Consider the following 13,803-nt stretch of genomic DNA (forward strand, 5'->3'; position numbering starts at 1 on the left):
TATATATATATATATATATATACATATATATGTATATATATATATATAATGTATATATAATATATATATATATGTATATACATATATATATATATATATCTTATTTAAAGAAAGAAGAATATATATGTATATACATATATATATATATATATATATATATATATATATATATATATATATATATATATATATATATATATATATATATATATATATATTTATATATATATATATATATATATATATATATATATATATATATATATATATATATATATATATATATATATATATATATATATATATATATATATATATATATATATTATATATCACGAAGGAAGCAGTAGGGAACGGCATCCTAATCATCTACAGTTTATTTTCAATGCCGACGTTTCGCGACGAATTCCAAGTCGCATTTTCAAGGCTATAAAATATAATATAATTTATGAACATGAGTACCAAATTAATGCAATGGCAACGGCTCTTTTATGTGGTAAAAATATTTAAAACAAAACACCTCATTCCAAGACAAGTGAATAATAAGTAAAAGGAGTTCACTAAAATCTTAAAACAACCTACCTATATGAAAGAAAGAGCAGGACTAACAAATAAATAAAAACAGAGTGAGGAAAACCAGTTGCCCAAAATAGGCTATAAACAGTTTCACTGAGGACGATTGAGTATTTAACGACGGTACAGTCTTCCTGATAATTATGGATTCTAGGATGGTTAAATAAACTGTAGATGATTAGGATGCCTTTCCCTACTGCTTCTTTCGTGATGTATACTTCGAGCCTCAGCTCCGGCCCTTATGTATATATATGTATATGTATATGTATATATATATATATATATATATATATATATATATATATATATATATATATATATATATATATATTTTATGGGAACAATTTCACCATGATAATTATTTTTATCATATATGTAATGAGAATTAATGTATGAATATTAATTCACAGGTTCTTCTATTCCCCTCACAGGTCATATGATCGTGTTGCAGACACCTTGGGATGACAGTGCGAGCTGTGTGGTCACTTGTGCAGCACAGTAAGAGTAAGCCTGAGATTGCCACACCCTTCCCAACACCTGGGGCACATGCACCAACTGCATTTTCACGTCAGTTTGATAATTTTACTATTGGCGCCAATCGCCGTCACGTGCATGGTATCTTTTCTGACAAATAAACCATCGCCATTAATGTATTGGTGGAAGATTTAAAGAAGGCTGACATCATTCCTGAAGAAACATCTCAGACGGCATTGTGGCGAATCCTTCACAGCATGGGTTTTCGCTATAAAACATCGCAGAGGAAAATATATGTAAGGAATATATGTAAGGAAAGTATCTATTGCTGCCAGCATGTTAACTTGCGAGCGCTCAAGGAACACTGGAGAGAGGGGAGAAAGGTGGTTTATGTAGATGAGACCTGGTTGACTACGAGGGTGCACCATATTAAAGAGTGGGTCGACGCAACACGGCCAACCACCAGTTCTTCTTACTGTCATCAGGTGCCACCTGGAGAAGAAGGGCGTTTTGTGGTAGTGGGAGCTGGAGCGGATAAAGGATTCATCGATGATGCATTTTTGTGCTATTCAGCCAAAACCAGAAGTGGCGACTACCATGGTGAAATGGACAGCACAGTTTTTCTCCATTGGCTGATGTCGCAGCTCCTCCTGGCGATAGATGAGCCATCGGTGCTGGTTATTTTTAATGCGCCCTACCACACCCAGCTAACGGAGGAAAGTCGCTGTCCCACCACCGCTACCACAGAAGTAAATCTTCTAAAGTGGTTGGAGTCCCACCAAATACCATACCCACCGCATGCTACACGACCCTAACTGCTGCTTTTGTGCAAGCAGAATCGACCCGAACCACAGTAGCCTACAAAGTGGACAATATGATACGAGAATGGGGTCATGAAGTTGTTCGGTTGCCCCCTGCATACCCCGAGCTCAGTGCTATTGAACAAGTTGGGGGGTGTACGAAAAGAGACAGTCGTTACGGGGTGCTCCAGGAGCAAGAGCCCGTGCCAGCACATGGCTGGCTTAATTTTAAATAACGTACAGTCGAGTTAGAAAAGATTTCATTATTCATACCATTATGGTAAAGTTTCTATATTTATCAGAATGTTGTTTAGGCTCATGTTTCATGAAAGTTGATTGCCTTATTGTGTATCTAGTAGCCTCTTAACTTGATTACCTTCAGAGACTACAAAGTTTCTAGTTATATATATCTTGTTATACTTGTACCTTGGTGTATATAATTATAAAGCGGCTATAGTACCTCTTAATTGATCAGTTTTCCTCTAAGCAATTAACTTTATGGTTTTATCAGAAAAAACACCTTTTTCTATAGAATGTGAATATTTATGTTACTTTAATATCAGTCCATGAGTGCTATAGCTTATATATTTACTTTTATACACCATAAAATTGGTTTTGTGATTTCAGAAGTTCAAATAATGTACCATTTCGGGTTACATAAGTCTAAATTGTTTCTTAGTTTTACTAAGTAATGCTCCATTAATTTTTCCCCTCTCCTGGAATTCAAATAATTGCTTCTTTTTGGTGGGCACTAACAGTGTTCTCTGGGTAACATTGTTGAATATAGACCGTTTTATCTTGCTAACAATTGTTGAATAGTAAGATCTAACAAAACCAAAAGGTCAAGCAACAAGCAAGTGGCCTAATTGCTCTAGACAGGTGCGCCGAATCTGTGAATACTGTGTAGCTGTAAAGATTAACATGTTCAAGAACTGTACAGGTGTACATACTAAAGATAATTGCAACTGAGTTAGATTTTCTTCTTAGAACCTTGTGTCATTTTTGTTTACCCAGCTTAAAGAGTAACATACAGTACTGTAATTTGTTCTGTATTTGTCTGGTGAACAGCAGGTAAATGTTTATGTATATGATTACATTCACACCTTTTTAATGAGATAATTAGTATGCTATTATATCAGAAATATATCATATGGGCTACTCTTGTGGTTTTTAGAGAGAATAATGATACCACCTTGATTTATAGTAATTACTGTGAGAGGTACACACCCATACACTTTTTCCTCACAATGCATGTATTATTTAGCTTTACCAAGTCCAGTGTGACCTCTGTTTTTCCATCGCATAAATTCCATTTATTTTCCCACACTAAGAATGTAACCTTTGAGTTCTTACTTCAGAAATACTGGTTGCCTCCTGTAAAATTTATACGTTACAAAGTAACCTTTTTTGATGTAGGAAATTCCTATTGTTTAATTTCTGTAACAATTAGGTTTGTGTGACCTTTCTTGGGTCCACATATATTTTAGCAACTGAGATTTTGTTTATAATTCCCTTTTATTGCATTATATTTAGGAAAAGATCATAAACTGTAACCTCTTGATTATAATGAATTCAGAAAGATTTGACCATATTAATAAACTTTGTAAAATGGCTACTTCATGTATAATGCTTTACAAAACTCAGTTACCGTAGGCCTATGCAGGATGTAAGTTTCGTTAGTGTTGCTAGAACCAGTGTACCACCGCGTTAGTATGAAGGACTGCTTAAGGCCTATTCCTTTAAAACCTGATTTATGTACACAGCACGCAATAAAATCTAAACGCAGTGTCTGACAGTTACGGTGAAATTGAGTTTGGGATGATAGCTTAACACGGCCTTCAAGTGACAGTTGACGCTGTCAAAATCATAATTATCAATAAAATCCTAAAAAAATATTGACATCCACAAGGCCCATAATTAGGTGCATAAAATCCTAATTATCATTAACAAAATCCTGATCTTGTAGATCGTTTCTTTATTAAGCTCGAAGGAGTGTCTTGAAAAACAATTGTCTAAAATCACTTCTTTCAGATCTGCAGTTTATTAGTTTCTGCTTAAACATATTCCCATTCATATATGGCCAAAGAGTGCTCATTCAACTTGAGATAACTGTTGAAAAGCCATTGCTTCAAGTCAGTGCCTGCGAATGGTTTCACCCTCGTTACAGGTTGTACGGATTACCTCACCGAGGACCTCAGCAGTCTCTCTCTCTCTCTCTCTCTCCCCTCCGTAAGTCTTTGAATTTCTTCACTTTCCACAATACTGCTCTCTCTCTCTCTCTGAAAGTTTTTAAACTTGAATGGGCATTGAACAATGACGATTTTTAAAAAAATTACAAGGATCGGAAACTATTTATGTAAGAATAATTGCCTGAGATACGCCTTTACCATACACAAATCTCAATGTAGGCCTACATATATACGCAACTGAAATTTTACATCGAAATGGGGAAAGAGTTCTTACCTGTGAAGGTCTTGCTTCGAAGCTTAATCACTGCGCAGGGGCAGATGATTTGGTCACGGGAAGAAAAACTAGGGAGCTTTACCAAACTAAATATGCTTATACTTGCCGTGCAGTTTTTTGGGATGAAATAAAAAAAAAAGTGTAACTCGAGGTTTAAGGACTGTAAAAAAACGCGGGAAAAACAACGTTGAATACGCATTAACATCAGGAAAAAACACACTGAAACCTTCATTTGAGAGACTTGTTCAGCAGATATTGTTGGGTACAAACAGTAACCTGCCTTTCATGAAAAACATGACGAGATTGCTGTGTCCATACCCACGCAAGAATACACGACTACAGTGACCCTAAACACAAGAAAATAAAAGTACAGCAATCCAATAACTCTCCTCAAAATAAATAAGTTCCTGTGGTAATTCTACAGACAAGCTCCGTGGGACACCATGTTTAGTGCCAGCCCCTGGGGGGATGAACGTATAAATTTAGACAAAAGACGGTATATTTCTCAAATGATCTCACCTGTAATGCAGCATATAACCCTTTTTCCATATTGTTCAGCCAAAATAAAAAGCTATGAATAAACGAGCAATGAAATTTTAACAGCCAAATGACCGTGCCATGTGCAAGACCTTTCCAGGAAACAGCATAATCATAGACACTTCATGATTTACTACCAAGTTTTAATCAAGTTTCACTTGGAAACATTTTAATTTACCAGGTAAAACCGTTACTTGATAACTAAATTTGTCCATTCTGCAATGATGCAAAATCAAGCAGCAGTGGATGTTAATACAAATATGATTTATTGCCAAGTTTTAAAAAAAGTTACACTTAGGAACATTCTAACTCACCGGGGAAAACCACTTCATGATCCATCAGATTATTTGTTGATCCAGCAATGATGCAAGATCAAGCAACACTGGATGTTAACAATTTCTTCATTTATTACCAAGTTTCAATGAAGTTTCACCAAAAACACTCAAATTCACCGGGTAAAACCACTTCCTTGTCCCCAGAACATTTGTTGATTATGCAATTTTCAACATCAAGCAGCAACTGATAACATATTCCTAAACTGTAAACACGACAAGAAACACCTACTTACAAGATATTGTCAGAGATGGGCACAGGTAAACACATTTCATGAGAACGAGAAATATGGCGTCTACCAACTCTAAAATTCGTACAAATTGGCCCCCACACACCTTGACACCACAGTGGCCTCTTCAAGACTGAACTAAGCCCTCCCTGGCTTCCTCAGGCCCCTCACCTGGTGATAATTTACTCTTGACCAATCAGCACCTCGAACATAGCTGACTATTCTATTGGCTTTCCTCACTGGCTAATAAAGCCTTGTTCCTCTGGCTAGGAAGCTTGTAAGGTTCTCCAGCATTGGCTAGCTGGTGGAACTAGGAGGATATTTCTTAGTGGTCAGTGTCACCTTCAATGTAAATAATTAATTATGCGAATGGATAATTTTTCTATCAAGAAATTCGGGCATTTTACATGCCAACAAGACTAAGGATGCATTCTGAAGAATATTTTCCAAAGCATATAAGTTTTTCTGTATTTACCGAAATAGTCATTTGTTGCAAACACACACGCACCCATGCACACCATTTTTAAGTACACATATGCATTTAAATGTGTATAATTCCAATAAACATAGATCAGATTCACATAGAACACATGCATACATGCATGCATATGTTGTATGAAAAAAAAAACCATACAACCTTGTTTTGCACTTACCTGCCGAAGTCATAGACAGTTCAAAGTTCATTACAACAGTAATGAAGAAGTTAAGGTTGCTTTATGTAACTGATTTTCGAGGTAGCCAATTACGTTTTTTTGTTATTCATTGAAAGATTCCTACTCACAATGTGTGATACACTTGATCATCTCAGCAAGATCCAAGGGCTTTTGAGGTCCTTTCAAACCAATGACCATCACTCAAGAATCCACCCACATTTTGTCTTCTTGAGGAGGAGCTAAACAAGCAAATCTGTAAGTGGACGATCCTCTGTAGAGAGTAGCTTATAAATACCTCCATGTCTTCTCGGAAAGGAAAACAAACATTCCTCTTAAGAATAAAACTTGCGATGGATACCATGGAATTACATTAGCAACTTTGTTCCTGGGTATTGAAGTGATTTTATCTTTTAACTCATACTTCAATTCCTCATTGTAAAAAGCTGACAACCAATGTAAAATGTTTATCACAATACATGGTGAAGGAGAGTAGTTAAAAAGTCCTTTACCTGCAAACTGCTCCTAAGTTAAGGACTTTGCGTATCCAACATTTTTTTCTTTTTCAATTTTGCTTAATCTCATATTTGTAAAACACTTGTAGTACTGTCTGCTCTAGAGCAGGAAACAGCTTATTCTTTGAAGAGTTCAGATCTAATAACCCTTCTCCAAGGAAGTTATTCGCCATTACTTACAGAAGATGACCCCTAACAGGATCGATGATTTTTATGTATAAGGCAAGTGAAGAATACCAAGCTGGCTGACAGTGACGTCAACCAAGTTGTTTTTACTGCAACATTTCTCTTGGGTAGTTTTGATTTTCCAATAACCTGACAGCTTTGGAAATTGCTTATTGCAGTACCCTGTGGTTACATATAAGTGAGATGTGCTGTTATTACCTTTATACCGTGGGCATAAAGTCAATTCTAGTTTTTGGTTACAATATGCATAGACCTTTCATTGGCCTAGTGTCAGATGTTCGCAGCTAACTGCTGCCATTTGCTGTAACATGCTAATTACACAACTGGTCTCTTGATCAGAGATCATACTACAAAACCTGGTTAGTACTTATACATGGGTAGCTATCAAGAAATTCTAGCCATTAACACATTTGTTATATCCCTGGTCTCTTGATGTGTGAAGCATAGGGTCAAATCAGTTCTTGGATAGTGTACTAACTTCAATAGGTCGTGAGTCAGGAACTAGAAGCCTCATCCTCAATGACGTGTCCCCATAGGGGGTAGTGTCGTCAGTTCACCTCACATGGTGCACTGTAGACATTACTTGAGGGTCTTTGTAGCGTCTCTTCAGTCCCTAACTGCAACCTCTCTCATTTCTTTAATTGTACTTCCATTCATATTCTCTTTCTTCCATCTGACTTTCCACCCTCTCTAAAAATTGTTTCCTAGTACAACTGCGAGGTTTTCCTCCTGTTACACCTTTAAAACCTCCTTACTAACTATCATTTTCCCTTCCAGCACTGAATAACCTCATAGGTCCCAGCACTTGGCCTTTGGCCTAAATTCTATATTCTATTCTATTCAATGACATGTAGAAATTTGCTGAGTCACAACAAGGACTGATAAGCCACCAGGGTAATTTAACTGAAATAATAATCTTGACATCATGATAATCAATATTAGTACTTGTGGAGACACTGAGAGTACTCAGAGTATGTTTAATTGCGTAAGAATGTTTTCAAAGGCCTTAAATACTGATGCTTTGAGTTTGATGAAGTGCAGCTGCCCAATACTGAAATGATAAAAGAAGAAAAAATTAAGACTTGTTGAAAACTTCTCTGAAAAGAAAATTATTTTTTTCATACAAAATCATTACTTAAAATATACCAGAGTACAAAAATCATCCCAGACACTTCTGTCCCTCACCAAAATAAGGAAAGGAAACAGCAAATAAGGAAGGTAGGAAAGATGAGGACCAAGTTGCGGGAGAAAGATGGGTTTTAGGAGGTAGATCACTTCTGTTCACTGGCGAATACACTAGATTGTGAAGCAGGTACTGAGATGGCAGTAAGAAAAATATTAACAGCATGGATAAATGGAAGGAGATTGCTAGGCTACTGGTAAATAAAAATATCCCATTACTGTATATAACTTGCAAAAATCTATGTATAATGCATGCATGAAGCCTGTAATACTATACGCAACAGAATCACAGGAAACAGATTTTGAAAATATATGACTAAAAAATACAACAAAACAGACCAAGGTCTCAGAAATAGGTGGTTTGGTTATATAATGAGATGAGGTGAGGGGCAGTTAGTCAGGAAATTGGCAGATATACGAGAAATACAAAAAATACCAGTAGGAAGGTTTAGAAAATTGCCGAGAGAAGGTACAGACGAAGCTCTAGATCAGGGAGGAAGTCACGTAGAATGCACAAGAGATATACGACAGCAGAGAGGACTCATTTCACATCTAGCACTGTAAAGGGAAAATCTGATGTACAAATGTTAATGATAACAGTACTACAGTGCAGAATAGATTTGGTCAAAGTATCATTCATAGTTAGCATGCAACAGAAGTCTTTTGTTTGTCAGTCTTGGTAGTCATTTCTGACTATGGGTTTTGACATCCCATACATATTTTCCTAATTATGACAGATGGACGTGCAATGTTTAATGCCAAAACCCACGCATAGGTTCAACTGTTAGGCAAAGAACCATTAGTTTCTTTTATTGTTTAATGATTATACTGAACCCCAGAAAGTTTTGGGATATCTAAATTGTTCTCTAACCCCTATATGCAAAACTAGTCGGCTAGTACCTGCCAATTTCAGTATACACGAGTACTGTATGTGAAAAGGGGAAGAATTTCATTCTGGTAACTTATCTGCTAGTTACTTCGCTTTGTACCTAGCAAACAAAATCTTTAAATAAGTACTTTTTAAATTCGCAAATGCTAGTAAAATTAGTCCCCATGCAACTTAACATGCATCGTTACATTTGAATTTTTCACATTTTCAGAAATAATAATTGTGACATTTCTAGAACAGCTTTCACCTCTGTCATAAATACCTGTACATCATTTTGCTCGTCACAATCTAATCTGAATAAGGGTTAGTTAATTGGCTCCCAAGCCCTAGGTTTGACAACTGTGTTATTATTGTTCTTTCCTATTCACTGTAGTTGTTTCAGGAACCGAGAGCACTTTGATCTTTTCTTTTAAATGTTTCTATAGTTCATGACAACTGTTATCTATAAAATACAAATCTACAGTAGATGATTCCTTACCACCAACTGACACACCAAACTGTCCATTTATTGTTTCCTGGAATGCAAAGTCAATATGAAACACAACTACATCTAAAAGTGCTTTTACAGTACAATGAAAATCTGATTCAAAAGAAAAGAGAAAGGCTCTCACATTGCTTATAAATTTGATCAAATGACAAGTACTTTACACCATTCTGTGACACAACCTGCTTCACTTACTTATCTGTACTTATAAAAACCTTATTTTAAAGTCTATGGCTTAATGGAGAGTAATTCTTGATCCTGCTGCCATAGACGTTTGCAGAGAAAATTCAAAATAGGGGCTATGCTAAATATTTCTTCAGTGTGATCGTCTAGACTGGCGACTATTTTCAAGACTGGTGTACCATGTGCTGCTTCAAAACGATGCCAGCTCCATCTCAGTGACTTCGCGATTTGCAAACTGCTCGCACCTTTCAGAAAAAGAAATCAACAATTAAAAGACTGCACCTACTTAAAAACCTAAAAAATGAATTTTCTAATTTTCTGCAGTCATGCAATTTTTTTAAGGCAACTGTTTCTGGTGAGCAAATCCTAGAGGACAGTCTACAGGCCTATAAGATCCGTTCAAAAGTGGCCTGACAAATCAGTAGGTGATGGCAATTTGAATGCTTTACAGCCAAAATCACTTTGAGGCTTGGATGACCTTAGCTCCTTGCCAGTAACCAGCAAGATATAGATATGTCCTTTTTATGACATACTAAACTCTACTTAGTGCACGTCACCTTACCAAACCACTTTCATTCCCTTATTTCATATATTCTGCCTCCATCACTCATAAAAAAATTGGGCCTGGTAAGTTAGCACATGAGTGAGAGGCCCCTTGTTCCCAGTGGATAACTAAATCACTTACTGTGTCTGCCAACTGCTTTCCAGACTTTTGGAACCTTTCAAAATCAGTGTGCCGTATCTACTTTTCAGTTGATTTTCATTACTTGTAATAGTTTCATAAATACATTATAATTTGTACTTTATCATGAAGGCATAACACGAGTATTCCAGTAAACCTAGCTTCTTCTGTGTGCAGTTTCATTCCCTTTCATTCTGTAGTGCTAAGACATTGACTTCTCTCACTTATAAAATGGTTCAGGTTTGTTTGGTGATGGTATGCCAATCATTGCTGTCCACTGTGGAAGTTTTAGTGTCTTGCTAGTAATGAGCTGATAACAAGTTGGTTTCTGTTTTTGTGTCTGTGACCAAAGCGTTTTCCACTAACTGATTTTGGTAGATTTAATTAATGCACCGGAAAATATAATGGTATTTAAAAGTAAGTGATATTCCATTGTTTCCACAATAAACCCATCAGGTATACCATGCACTCACTCCTGAGTCTTGATTCTATGACGTTAAAATCAAAAAAGGTTTTTTCCTGAAACTCAAGCTCACTTAAAATGCCCAAGTACGTTTCTTACCTTGCCGCTGTTCCACTAATCACTGCACGGTCAGTGGCCTGAGACACCGTGGCTAGCATGTGAGGCATCTCTAGCCAGTCCTCTTGGCTGGTCAGAGAAAAGAACAGCAGCACTGCATCTACACCTTCTCTACAAGCCTGAAAAAATGTTAATGTATGAAAGTAGTTCTTTTGACTGACTGGGAAAAAAGGGTATTAGTATAAGAGATAATTTGTCAATTTTAAGGCATCTGTTTCAACCTTTGGTGAAGAAATTAATGATATACTCTATATATAAATGTATAGCGTCTTTCTTCTTTCTTTAAAATATCTTCAACTGAAAACCTTTATCGACAGTCAACAGACTATAAACTCCGAAGAGGGTTCCAAAGGAGAAAGAGACAAGATATGGGAGAAAGTGATGAACAAATCAGTGTCAGGAAACAAAATAATATCGATACACCTGAAACTCAGGAGACGCCAGCAGAGAGCAGGAAAGAAATTGCTCCTCGCTTAAATATTTGGAGAACAGAGGATTGCACAACTACACTACATTTTAGTTGTAGGCAGGATAAAAATCCTAGCAAACTGAGTGGCATTAAACCTAATTATGCTTTTTATACTAAAAATACTTCAAACTGCTTTAAAATCATATCCTCTTTATGTTACTTTTTTTTAACATTTCACACAAAAAAACTGATAAATTGGAGTTGGAAAGTGATGAAATGTTAAGCATGACTGACCAAATCATAAAAATGCAGCATTCCAGTATTTATACACTTGTAATGAAAGATTCCAAAAGGCTAATTTACATTATCTATGCATGGTCCCCCCCCCCGACAAAAAAAAACAATCAAATGCCAAGCGCAAGTGCCCACAGCGCTTTTTAGTTACTTACCGGTAACATATCATTGTAGCATTTGACGCTGCTTCTCCAGCTTCCCAAATCTCTAGACGAAAAGGAATGAGCCTGTTATCAATTTTCATGGGCCAAAACACATGACTGCACAGTGTTCCAACTGTCTAAATGTTGTGTGAAGGCACCTACAAGAAAAAGTGAAATAACACTCATTATTAAATGACTGATTCGAAAACCAAATTACTAGTCAAGATTAATTCCTAACTATTATATCGGATCTTTGCTTCTTGCTGGGATTCTGAACACGGTATAGCTTAGTCAATTCTAAAACATTAAATCATATACAGTACTTTATAACAAAGTAAACATTACCATGCACTAATACAGTACATTATATGGATACAAAGATCTCCGGGAGAAAAGGTAAAAAGGTTCACAATTCTTATTCCTGACATCACCATTATAATCTAATTTAGTAAGGTCACTGTTAGTAAATTCATATGAATGAGAAAGATTTCAAATCATCGACCTTCCATATAAAAGTCCAGTCTTTGTTATTCATTAGTTTCATAAAAATAGTATTCAAATATACTGCACATCTTATATAGTTCACACCATACTGACTGCGTTTAAGGTGCTTCAATAATAAATAAGAAAAGAAAATACTGTAATAAAAATAACCACTTTTTAAAAAACCATTTTGTTTTTACAGTAAAGATATCATCTTACTCATAAGTTTTTGTGAAAAAATCAAAATCAAAAATTTTTTTATACAAACCCAACTATTCAAACAAACCTGTGTGGTTTACATTCCAAGAGACACCTTAAAATGGAAGAAGACACTCTGACTGGCTGCACATCTGGGAACCCCAGCACCACAAGATGAGAACGGCTAGAATGAGGGCCTTCTGTGTAGAATTTTCGGCTTGTATTTAAAAAATTAACTTTATTGTCCTCACAAAAATTTACTGTTTTAACACATAACCCATCAGCTTTCATGAGCTTGATTAGCTAGTGAAGAGGGAAGGACTCTCGTGGATGGTGAATTTTAGGGAGGGAGCTTGGACAGCAAATTGCTGAGTGAATATGAACCAGAAAAAAAGGTCTCGAAACTAACAATGAGTTTCATAGTTTGACTGGTTAGAAGGCCATGGTTTATATTCTTTTATTTACGGACTGGGTAAACAATGTGATACACTCATCCCTACAGCAAGGTGTTGCAAGAGATCTACAATCATAAAAGAATGAATACAGCAATTGTAAGAAAGAGGAAGGAGACTTAGTAGGGGCTGTGCAACCTTCAGGAGGAATTAATACCTGGCCTGCAGACACTACAGGACCAATGGAGATTTATGAGATAAGTCTCTAAGGTAGAATCAATCACTTGTTTAAAGAATTTTCTATTAAATGGGAACTTACAATCACAATTATGCAATTTAGTTCATTCTAAATTTGGCTGACTGTAGGGATTAAGTCCAATCTAGTTCAGTTTCTTAGATATTCTAATACCAACTCAATAACTCTTTTGTAAACTACAAATACATCAAAACTTACTAATCTGGACTTTGGATCGATTGTTTTTAATTTTTCTATTACGCCTATTACCATTATTATTATTATTATTATTATTATTATTATTATTATTATTATTATTATTATTATTATTCAGAAGATGAACCCAATTCATATGGAACAAGCCCACAGGGGTCACACACTTGAAATTCAAGCTTCCAAAGAATATGGTATTCATTCGAAAGAAGTAACAGAAGGTAAAGGGAAATACAGAAAGAGGTCAGTGATTATAAAATCAGATAAATTAACAAATAAATAAATAAATAAATAAATAAAAATGTAAGTAAATTATCAAAATACAAGGAGAATTGTATTAGGGTGGTAATGCATTGCATCCTCCCATGAAACTTTTGAAGTTCCAATTGCACGACATCCTCTGGGAGGCTGTTCCACAGTCCAACGGTGTGAGGAATAAAGGACCTCTGGAACTGAGAAGTTCATCAGCGAGGCACATTCATTGATACTGGTGCTGTTTTTCAGTGCATCTGGTTGCTCTCGGCAGGAAAAGGGGATCAAGGATCAATTGTGAATGTGAAAGATCTTTGTTAAAATACGACTTATGAAAGATTGACAAAGAGACCATCCGTCAATGGTCCAAGTTATAACTGCTAATACTGGGAAACAGAAACCTACCACCACGAACCAGACATCC

At 35.9% G+C, this 13,803-nt stretch overlaps 1 long non-coding RNA gene across 1 annotated transcript in view; it reads right to left on the reverse strand.

Moving 5' to 3' along the window:
- The window catches only part of LOC136845755 (uncharacterized), a 29,843-nt gene that overhangs the window by 4,475 nt on the left and 11,565 nt on the right, over window positions 1-13,803 (reverse strand). Inside the window, exons 3-5 of the long non-coding RNA XR_010855247.1 lie at window positions 11,619-11,764; window positions 10,743-10,879; window positions 5,416-9,743 (exon numbers count right to left, since the gene is read on the reverse strand). This is a non-coding gene — a long non-coding RNA (uncharacterized lncRNA). The remainder of the gene's footprint in view (window positions 1-5,415; window positions 9,744-10,742; window positions 10,880-11,618; window positions 11,765-13,803) is intronic.

This window comes from Macrobrachium rosenbergii, chromosome 14, assembly GCF_040412425.1.
Source record: "Macrobrachium rosenbergii isolate ZJJX-2024 chromosome 14, ASM4041242v1, whole genome shotgun sequence".
Taxonomy (NCBI): domain Eukaryota; kingdom Metazoa; phylum Arthropoda; class Malacostraca; order Decapoda; family Palaemonidae; genus Macrobrachium; species Macrobrachium rosenbergii.